This window comes from Peromyscus maniculatus, chromosome 1, assembly GCF_049852395.1.
Source record: "Peromyscus maniculatus bairdii isolate BWxNUB_F1_BW_parent chromosome 1, HU_Pman_BW_mat_3.1, whole genome shotgun sequence".
Taxonomy (NCBI): domain Eukaryota; kingdom Metazoa; phylum Chordata; class Mammalia; order Rodentia; family Cricetidae; genus Peromyscus; species Peromyscus maniculatus.
The window spans coordinates 105,447,751-105,457,846 of NC_134852.1; the positions used below are offsets into that span (position 1 = coordinate 105,447,751).

Genomic DNA, 10,096 nt, shown 5'->3' on the forward strand with positions numbered 1-10,096 from the left:
AATGGTGTTCTGCTAAAAACATCGAATTATAAAATTCATCACTCGTCATTATTATGACAACAAAAAAGGTATTTCAAAGTTTGACTTGGATGATGCTGATGAAATTTCAGAGAGTTTGCCATTTGTAAATACATAAACCTAACTAGCACATGTACTGTTACAGCATCAGGTTCTGGAAGAATGAAGATTTCTTTGAAACCTTTGTGGACACATCCCTTTCCATTCCAGCTACTTCTTTGCTGCAAATGCTGGGACTCTCATGAACTGCCAGGATTCTGTTACCTCCACCCTGGCCTCCTTTCTAAGCATATCCCAGGGATGGGAACATGGTAAATCTGCTTTGGCTTTGATGTTTGTTTATTAATTCATTTCTGGTTGCAAACTCTGCCAGATCTTCCAGTTCACTCCCATCAGCCATTCCATCACCTTGCCCAAAAATGTCTTTATTGTAACTCCAACCCAGGAAGAGATGGTTGGCCCAGACCATGAATAGGGACAACAATTGGTCCAGGCGGCCACCACAGTCAGGTGGGTCTTGTTACTCAGGCAGGTAAGGTAGGATGAACTCCCTGCGAGTTCACCAATGCTTCTCGAGTATGAGCAAAACTGCTTGGTGAAGTGGCTGCCTGTTGTACTCCGGAAACTAGCTCCTCTACTGCGGTGGTGGCCTTGCCACCCACCAAGGGTCCTACCACTGCTGCCTCTGCCAAGGGTCGCACTATGCCTAATTTTTTTTTTTTTCTGATTTTTTCAAAACAGGATTTTTCTGTGTAGCTTTGCGCTTTTCCTAGAACTCACTCTGTAGCCCAGGGTGGCCTCGAACTCACAAAGATCCGTCTGCCCCTGCCTCCGGAGTGCTAGAATTAAAGGCACGCACTACCACCGCCTGGCCTGCCTCGTATATCTTAATCATATAATACCAACTGTTCTTGGCTTTTTAATTTTCTTACAAGCTTTTATTTTTTTTAAGTAGTTTTATGTTTAGAGAAAAAAAAAAAGGAACACAGATTTCGCTGCCTCCCCTTGACAAGATAGTTTGTCACCTTGGCAGAGAGAGTCGTGATACTGTAACAGTCCTATTCTGCACTGTGGAACTGTTTTGGGTTTGTTTCTTTGTGTGTGTGTGTGTGTGTGTGTGTGTGTGTGTGTGTGTGTGTGTGTGTGTGTGTGTGTGTGTTTCTCTCATGGGGAACAGTAAAAAAGAACAGAATCTTCTAATATGTCGAATAGAATATGAATGTTGGTAACACCACCTTTCTAGTTTACTGATCTTGGTTAAACAGGGCCATGTCTGGGTCAGTGTTTGTATTGCACCTGGGGTCTGTGATAATGTCCACGGCCTGTGTTGCCACAGGGGGCCATAGGTACCATGCACTTGAAATCATAACAGGTAAGGCTGAGCCACGCCTCCCCTCATTGGCCCTGGGATATCTGGCCCTGTCCCTTGCTGGACACTGCAGCAGGAAAGCTGACTCCACCCTGATGGGAGAGCTTCCCTCCACCCCACTGCCCCACTACCACACACACTGGGGAGCATGACTCCACTCCTAACCATGGGCCTAGGGGAACTGGCTCTGCCCCTTGCCTGAGGTAGGAAGTTCCAATGGCCCAGACTGACCAGATCAGCTACCACCCAGAACCATATCCTGGCGTTTAGATTGGCCTGCCTGAACATCTACCCCATCTATGATCTGCTGGAATGCATTAAAGGATTGGTCCTGTGGAATAATAATCATAGGATCCCCAAGACTCGGGGCAACAGTAGGATATTCAAGAGGAGTTTCCATGGGGGTCCAGTGATGATATTGTCCTGGAGGCCTGGATCCAGACCAATGACTCATTGCAATGAACACTTCCAGGGTAGGGTTGATTGAACAAAAGGGTGGTATATTGCATAGAACCTAATAGGATGAATGAAGAGGTGGGTTTTTTTGTTTGTTTGTTTTGTTTTGTTTTTAACAGGGGAGTTTCTTTTGAGGGTGATGCTTCAGGGGTAAGAGGAGGGTATAGAGGGACTGGGAGGTGAGCAGGATTGGGGTTCATGATGGGAAATTCCCAAAGAATCAATAAAGAATTATGTTGTATGTAAAAAGATACTTCTCTAAGCTTCACTGTGAAAGAAGCAGTCCTTATTTAAGGATGAAACTAAAGAAAGAAACAAACAAACAAAAACAAAAAACCCCAAAAGTCATGTTTGTTTGAGCATAGTGTCTATCCCATAGTGGGAAGCCAGAGGCAAGGTTACTAGCAGAGGTGTAGTTATATCATATATAGTGGATACTGAAGGTCAACTCCAATGTTCAGGACCTTTTTGCCTATCTATTTTTATTAACCTATTGTTGACCTGACTTGACACTTAGTAAACAGTGATTTATGAAGTACTCATGATTTATGTATAAACACTAAGGACAATGATTACCCACGAGTAGAGTACAATATGCTTTAGGTAATAGGATTAATGCACATTGTCAACAACATAACAGAATGAGTCATATTTCTTAATTTTATTAAAATAATCATAAAATTAAAACTGGTTGATTGAAATAATTCATGTAAAAAAGAACAGAAATAATCTGTAGTTTCAAAATTTAGTGTTGAAATGCAAATTTTATCATCTTTGACTTTAAACAAGTACCCCAAAGTTAAATAGTACAGATTATAAGAATCCACATGTCATAAAATAGGAGCTGGATTTATTGCCCCAGGTGAAGATGATGGTTAATAAAATCCAATAGCTTCTGTGTCATGCTTGATAGATTACCACAGTCTTGTTGAGAGATGGCAAAAATCATCTTGAAGAACTTGAGCTAATGTATCCAAACAGCACCTCTAGACTACACATAAGACTGCCCAAGTTATATCAGAGGAAAGGCTTAGTGTAGATCTTCATATATTCCACAGACCAAACACAGTAATACAAACTAAGCTTCTCAGTCTCTGAAAATGAGGGTGACTGATGGCTGTATGAGGTCCAAGGCAGTGTCCAATGAACACAGAAGACAGCTGATATAGAACATTGAATGTGGTAGTTAGGAAAAACAAAGACTTTTTTACTTTATCACGGAGTCCAGATTAGAAATAAATTGCTATATAGTCAATAAAATATGAATAAAAACACACATTTAACTTTGTATTTATATATATTATAAGCATTATCTCTCCTATTAAATATGTTTTGTTTGAAAAAGTAGTTCCCATCAAGTGTCATTGTGAACCTTTCTTTCTCTCCACTTAATGCCATTAAAATTTAATATATGTATAAAACCTTTATACATAACTATTGTTTAGGTATCTATTGTTGTTTTTTGTTTGTTTGTTTGGCCTGGATGACTAAGCTCAAGGGTATGGATGTCTGTAAAGATTTGAACACACATTTCTAGACAACTATCTATAAAGGTTACAGCAATTAGAGGTCTCATTAGTTTATACTAATGAAGAGTATAAAAAAATACTGCGTAAGATATACCTTTTAATTATTTTCTTCTGAAAGTTAATTTTCTGAGTTCTTTCCTCATTTTTTCTTTGAAATATAGTAGCTTTAAATTTATTTCTTATTTCTCTTTCTATCTATCTGCTATACCTCCAAAGTGAAGTTTTTTTTTTATTTTGCCACTTTTTTCTATGTGCTTATTTATAATTCCACACACATTTGATTGCATTTTTAACATGAATTGTGAATTACAATGGGCTGACAAATATGCTAATTAACATTTATTATTCAGTTTAACCTAAGTGTTTAGCCTCTTTGGTGGGTAACTTCAACCTTAAAAATTAAAAACTGTGATGTTAGCAAGTTTTGTCATTTATACAATGACAAGTCTAAAAAGCAGAAATTACCACTGAGTTCTCATTAAGTAAAGTTCAGTGACATTTCCACAGTGCTCACAAATAATAGTGTGTGAAATAAAAATGATTTAGCTGTTTTGTATTAACTAATTGATGTACTGTTCTTAACTAGTGAGTAGGTGGTACTTTTATAATCCTTTAGAGATAAAAACACTGCATCATGGAGATTAGAGTCTTTCCCAAGTAAAGTAAGCCTGAATCTCAAGTAGTCTAAATAAAGAGACATCTACCTTAAATTTATACTAAGCCAGCATTCATCATGTGTGTAAGTTATGGTCCTTTTATCAAATTCAGGAAACACATCAAGATGTGTCTAACACTTCAAGCCACTGTTATAGAAAAAAAGTTCCATTATATATAATTTATCTTTTCATTTATTATGAATTCAGTTGAACCACACCCTAAATATTTCATTTGTAGTTTTTAATCAAACATGCACACTGAACTATACTTGTCTATTTTGAAACATCTCAGGAAAAATGAACTGATTTTTTTTTTATGTGCTAGGATTTCAGTCATGAAGAGTGAATGCAGATTATTATTTTAAAGCATAAATATAGAGAATATAATATATCATGACAAAACTTGCCAAATATCATTCTTTGCTTTACATCTCATCTAAATTTGGTGAAAATGGTTTATTAGCTGATCAAAGCAAAAGTTTAAAAATATTCTTATTTAATATCTATTCCTAGGAAATATACTAAGCTTTGCTCAGGGGAAAATATTGTTTTCTCAGATGGTTTTTTATTGGCTATCACATATTCAATAAATTTCTACAAAAGGCAGAATACTGGTACTTGTTACATTAACTATGGAAGGTGTTGAATCCAGGAATAACAGGAATTGTGAAATGCATGATATTATTTTCCTAGCCAGGAAAGCAGGAAGATAAGCAGAGATGATAGATAAACAGTAAAGAGACAGGAAGGAAAATAGACAGACAGATATATGGATAGATAGATAGATAGATAGATAGATAGATAGATAGATGAATAGATAGATAATCTGACTTTGTCTTGACTGGTATGTTTAAGTATAAAATATATTGTAGAGAAATCGATGATTAACACATTTCCTGAAACTATTAGCGAAGTAAAACCCTGACCTAAGAAAGTGCTTCCATTTGTTATATAGTCTGTTTCAGCAATCTAAATATTATTTAACAATTTTAATGACTTTAGAAGATTAAGATGATTGACATTTGGGCCTGAGTCTTACAGCCTTACATTCTCTGTCATGCTTAAGCAGTCTAAGTCTTCCAACTTCTACAGACAGAAATTCTGATTTAGGGACCTCAATATTATTGCAATCTTTGTATTGCTAAGTAGCATGGCCCTGAAAGGGTGAGTTGAGGAGGTCCTGAAAAGCAAGCGAAAAGCAAGTAGTCCTTAAAATCACCCTCACTGAGTGTATCAAGGAATGTGAGGGTAGAGAATAAATGTTTTTGTTTCATTTTACCAAGTGCAGACTACGTATGGTTCATTTTTTCTCTCATTTCTGTCCTTTAGAATATATTTGTTGTTATTATTATTGTCACTATTATTATTATTTGGAGAAACAATTATCAAATGGTTAAGTAATTTTTTACATGAAATTTAGGAAATTGAAAGCAATGTCTCTGTTAGCAATCTCATTGCTTCATCAATTATATGTATTGATTTCCTTACAGTTTACAAGTATCTTTTTGTAGTATAGAGCAAGAATTATAAGAGACTCTATGTTGAAAGTAAATATTTTTCCTTTGGGGGCCAAAACCTGTCATACTGATTCAATTTTATGTAAGCAGGCATAGTCAACATGGAAGACATGATTATTTGAAATTGTAAATTTATACTAATAACAATTAGTTTCCAAGTCCTGTTTTAGAAGCTAAAGATATAGTAGAAATGAACTAAAGTCCTCTTTTCAAGAGATTAAATTCTCTACAAGGAGACAGGCAACAAATGCATAAATAATATGTTAGACCAAGCTAGATACATTAAAGCAAAGTACAGTAGAGAGAGGCAGTTATGTGATTTTTCTTTTGTGAAACAACTGTATTCTACTTACACCAAATATTGCTTAGACTGGCATCCATGGTCTCTTAGTGTCTGCATTACATCTGTCCAGGTCCTTCTAGCTTTCAAAGTCTCCATTGAGAAATCGGGTGTTATTCTGATGCGTTTGCCTTTATAAGTCACTTGGCCTTTTTCCTTTGCTGCTCTTAATATTCTTTCTTTATTCTGTACGTTTAGTTGTTTAATTATTATGTAGCAAGGGGACTTTTTGGGGGGTCTAGTCTGTTTGGTATTCTATAGGCTTCTTGTATCTTCATAGGCATTTCCTTCTTTAAGTTGGGAAAGTTTTCTTCTATGATCTTGTTGAATATATTTTCTGTGCCTTTGAGTTAGTATTCTCCTTCTTCTATCCCTATTATTCGTAGGTTTGGACTTTTCATGGTGTCCCAAATTTCTTGGACATTTTGGTTCATGACTTTGTTGGTTTTAGTGTTTTCTTTGACTGATGAGTCTATTTCTTCTACGGTATCTTCAACACCAGAGATCCTCTCTTCCATCTCTTGCATTCTGTTGGTTATATTTGCATCTGAAGTTCCCAATCGTTTACTCAGATTTTCTATTTCCAGTATACCCTCTGTTTGTGTTTTCTTTATGTTTTCTATTTCCCTTTTCAAATCTTGGACTGTTTCCTTTATTTGTTTCATTGCTTTTTCATGATTTTCTTTCAGTGCTTTATTGATTTCTTTTAGGACTTTATTGTTTTCTTCTACTTTATTTGTCCTTTCCTCTAGTTTTTTATAGCGTTCTTCCCATTTTTTTGTCTTTTCCTCTATACAAGCCTCTACCTTCTTCATGATGTTATTCATAAGGCTATTTTCTTCTGCTTCTTCCAATTTTTGATGTTCAGGTCTAGATGTTGGAGGAGGGCTAGGTTCTGGTGATGCTGTATTGCTCTTCATTTTGTTGTATGTACTTCTGCCTTGACGTCTGCCCATCTCTTTGTGGCTTGTTCTTGGTCTTATCAGCGCACTTGTTTCAGACAGAGCTGACAGATTCAGGAAGCCTCTCTCTCTTGTCCAGATGGGAGCTCTCTTGTCCAAATGGAAACTCCAGGCCAGGATGGGAGCTCTTATCCAGACAGAAAGTCCGGGGCAGGATGGGCATTCTTGTCCAGAAGGGAAGTCCAGGGCAGAATGGGAACTGGGGGCCGGTCTCTAAGTCTCAGGAAGTGGCTGGGGTCTTGGGCCAATGGGCGTGGGGGCAGGGCTTGGAGATTGCAGGGTCTGCGGGGGGTCTTGGAGAAGGGAAGCCTTCCCAGTAGGGCTAGAAGGGAACCTGTCCAGTGGCCAGAACCTGGGGCCAAGTTGGGCAGGTTTCCCTGGAGTGGCTGGTGCCCAGGGATGGGGTTTAGGCTGAACCCAGACACCTCTGGTCCAGAAGGGGAGTCCTGGGCAGGATGGGAGCTGGGGACCTGTCTCTAAGTCTCAGGAAGGGGCTGGGGTCTCAGGTGGATGGGCAGATAATCTGCTAATACACCAGCAGAACCAGAAGTAAGTAAACTGTAATTGTAGTCTGATGGTGGGCAGAATGTTATTATTCTCTCATTAACATGCCCTTGTATTGTTGTAATGGTATAAACATTTGGCAAAAGCAGGTGCAATCCCGTTTCTGACAGGTAATTAATGACATTTGCTAGTTATGTGGGTTCTCTGAATTTTTATCTTCTTGTTTCCATAATGGGAGTAATCCCAACTTCTTCAAAGTGACCATGAACATGAGATGACACACACAGCTGGAATTCTACTGGCTCTGTTATGTAAGCCTTCAGGAAAATAACATTTCCCTCTCCTTTTCTTTCCTTTGTCTTCTTAAGTTATTTATTTATGTATGCATTTATTTAGTTTTTCAAGATAGGGTTTCTCTGTGTAGCCCTGGCTCTCCTGGAACTAGCTCTGTAGACCAGGTTGGCCTCGAACACACAGAGGTCCACCTGCCTCTGCCTCCCAAGTGCTGGGATTAAAGGTATCACTGTGCTACCACTGCCCGGCCTCTTACATGGTTTTAACACAATTTCATGGGAGCTTTCAGTAAGTTTTAAAGAAGAAACAAATCATGTATGAATAGGTTCTCAGTTTAGGATTTTATGTTATGTATATCTCTCTCTGTGTGTATAGAAGGACAGTCTGTAAGTAATTTATATGAGGTGAAACAAAAGTATATGTCTTTATTTTAACTCTGGACTAAGATTCACTTTAACTTTCTTGAGTCTTGATATAAGGTCAAGCTGTAAAACAAACATTTTGTGGGAACATGTCTAATTTACTCTTCACAAACCTACCTGAAATGTTTGTGATCTGGGACAATTTACCTAGATGCTTGAAGTCTCATGAAAACAATGTCATTTACCATGGATGAGTATTTTAAGAGGCTACATGTTTTATGGGTTATTTCCTTGCACTGAGAGTTTAAAGGAACAAACTTAATAGAATATAGCATTGGAACCAGATGCTGCTGTCTGAACCAAGTGTGGTCAGGTTCTTGGCCCTTGTTCATAGAATTAGAAAAGATGTACAATCAAGAGGTAAATCAGGGAGAAACTGTATTAAAATGAAAGTGAATTCCCAAGTTTTGAATAGAGTGAGCAGAGAGGCAGTGACACCTGAGGGAAGAGCATTTGAGGGCTTGTTGCTTGGAGCCTTCTTTTATGGTGTCTAAAGAGGAGGTGGTTGCTAAGGTTGTAGTTTGGACATTTCTCTGTTTTGACTGACAGACTTGGATTATGTAAGCTTTTCTCCACCACTCATAATACCTCTGATTTTAATCATATGCACAACCAATTATGTATAGGTATAAAATGCTGAATAGAGGATTCTCCCTGAAAGTTCAATCAGAGGACACAGTTTTTTGCCACATCAAGCCCCTTTCTCCCAATTCGTGATATCCAGGAGCATATTTGAATAGAAATGAATTATCAAGAGTTTGCTAAGGGGTGTAACATTTCCATTTTCTGAAGTGGGGCATACATGTAGCTCCATGCAGGTAGGGGTCCCAGATTGTAACAGGTAGATAGGTACATTGTTAGGAATAAGGATGTGTTTGGTATTTCTTGTTGTCTCCCATAGAATAAAGCTAATGTACTTCCCCCCACCCCCAATGAATGGATTAAATACCAAGAGTCTACAGTAACAATAAAGGGGAGGTTAGACTTATGTGAAATATATAGTCTGTACTGTGTGAAAATAGAAGACCTCAATGGTCTGTTATGGCAGTGTTGTGGCTAAGCCTCCCCCTTTACCCATTGCAGTGTGAATAAATTGAAAATAAAACTGGTACTATGGGAGAGGAAAATAGTTACCCTAAGTTCTCATCTTCTCTGTCCTAGTCAGCCTCTCCTTTCTCTGACCAGGAAGAAAAGTTATCATTTCCTCTACTTTCTACAGCTCATGCTGCTTATTTATTATTTTAATTGGCCGTGAATTGCAAGCGGACAAAGCATACCTCAGGCAGATATTACTGAATACAGCACTCCAAAGGCACAAGACACTGTGCCAAATGGTGAGGCAGTTTCATTAATAACAATCAAAGCTGTTCCTGCAGTCCTTTATACCTAAGCATTTCCCCAGCTGTTTTGCAAACATTGTATTAACAGACCTCTGCTCAAGCAGCATGGGCAAACAAACCAGCCATCAGGATGGTAGAAAAGCACTTTAGGGAGATGCCTAAGATCTCTTTATTTTCAGTTTCACCAACTATTGGGATCTCCCAGAGGAGCATGCCAAACTCTCCAGCTGTTGCTGCTGTGTTAGAATCTATCATTGTGTCCTGGACAGCAGAAATGACTGGAAGGCATGGACAAATCGTGAGGGTTTATTTTTATTTGTTCTTTATTTTTTAAAAGGAAAGCAAAAATTCACAGCCCAGAGGAAGAAGGGATCAGTTAAACCAAAAGCAAACAGAATCCATTTCCCTAGAGCTAGATGACTTGGGGAAGCACCTTTCTACTCTATTCTTTCAAGCAAGTATAGAATTAATCACTGTGTCTGTGAATGAGGAGCAAGGACTTAGGAGACAAATGCACCATACAGAAATGGCTGCTATCAGCGTATTCACGATTCTCAAACTGGAACATGACTAGTTCTGTGAACTGAAGAGCTAGTGCTATGTTATATGTAGTCAATGGGGAGATGGAAGAATACAAAAGATAATTTGTCAAAACAGGAAAAAAAAACCCTTCAAAACATGTTTTGCAC

At 38.0% G+C, this 10,096-nt stretch overlaps 1 pseudogene; it reads right to left on the minus strand.

Annotated features, from left to right (window-relative positions):
- Window positions 1-301: 301 nt before the first annotated feature.
- Window positions 302-9,662, minus strand: LOC102924447 (CDKN2AIP N-terminal-like protein pseudogene; annotated as a pseudogene).
- Between the last annotated feature and the right edge of the window lie 434 nt (window positions 9,663-10,096).